General features: G+C 38.5%; 1 long non-coding RNA gene across 1 annotated transcript; it reads right to left on the reverse strand.

The window, feature by feature from the left end:
- Positions 1 to 3: 3 nt before the first annotated feature.
- Positions 4 to 861, reverse strand: LOC118751645. Its single transcript, XR_004994575.1, has 2 exons — positions 805 to 861; positions 4 to 226 (listed from the first exon to the last, which is right to left on the reverse strand). It is a non-coding gene; the product is annotated as an uncharacterized LOC118751645 (long non-coding RNA).
- Between the last annotated feature and the right edge of the window lie 139 nt (positions 862 to 1,000).

Raw genomic sequence — 1,000 nt, forward strand, 5'->3', positions numbered from 1 at the left:
AAGCTCTTTCACCAAAGCAATGTATGTATATTGATCTTCCCGGAAATCAAGTTCTTGTATTTAAATAATTATGCACTTGTATGGCAAGCAAATCTCTTGTAACACATGCCCGGCTGAGCTCTCGAGGCAGGAGACCGTGTCGGGGTGGGTGTTCCCAACGTTGGGCGTTCAACATTCAGGAAGCACCTTTGGACCGCTCTGGATGATGGAGATAATGCCGTCCTTCCTTATTTTTTAGGGGCAATAAACAAATGTTTTTTTTTGTAAAAAGAAAGGCAACTTAAGCTGAAATTAGTCAAGAACGTAAACCTACCGGTACGTAAACCCGAGTCAGCTTACACGATCTGTCTTACCAAACCGCCATGTAAATGAAAACTCAACACCGCAGAATTTTTCTGTAGTTGTAGCCCGTAGCGCAGAAATCTGCGGAATTTAGATTTTTCCGTGTCAGCTGATTTCTCCTTCTTTAGATGGTTGCCACTTCATCAGTTTTACAGATGGTAAAAAAGATATAAGTTCCTACTCAAAATATGTTTAAAATATTTGAAATTTACTATTGAATAAGGTTTTTGTTGAAAACTAAATAGTTTATATTTAGCTAAAATCTATTATAGCACGAAAAATTGTAGTTGAAAGGGTAAGTTTATGAAAAGGCATTGATGAGTGGCAACAGTGTAGTAAGCAACACTGAGGGCTCCAGTAATCGACAAAATTCTGCGTATACAGACTGCGTTTAAGTATACGTTCTGCGTTCTCGACTAATTTCAGCTTTAACGTGTTCTATGTTCTATGCCTAATATTTACCAATTAATCCTAGGCTTCGTCGTTTTGTGTGTAAATGTCACACAAAACAGAATGAATAAGAAAAATTACCCAATGGGAAATTATAAAAGCTTTTAATGAAGGGGGTTGCCAGTGCGGAGTCGAGGTATGGTGAATAGAGTATCTCGCCTGGAAAGGGATAGAAGTAGGGTGAGCGCAATTGTGATTGGCTAAAGAA

Source organism: Rhagoletis pomonella, unplaced genomic scaffold (assembly GCF_013731165.1).
Source record: "Rhagoletis pomonella isolate Grant_MI unplaced genomic scaffold, Rhpom_1.0 Rhpom_scaffold_00001, whole genome shotgun sequence".
In the NCBI taxonomy this organism is placed as follows: Eukaryota; Metazoa; Arthropoda; class Insecta; order Diptera; family Tephritidae; genus Rhagoletis; species Rhagoletis pomonella.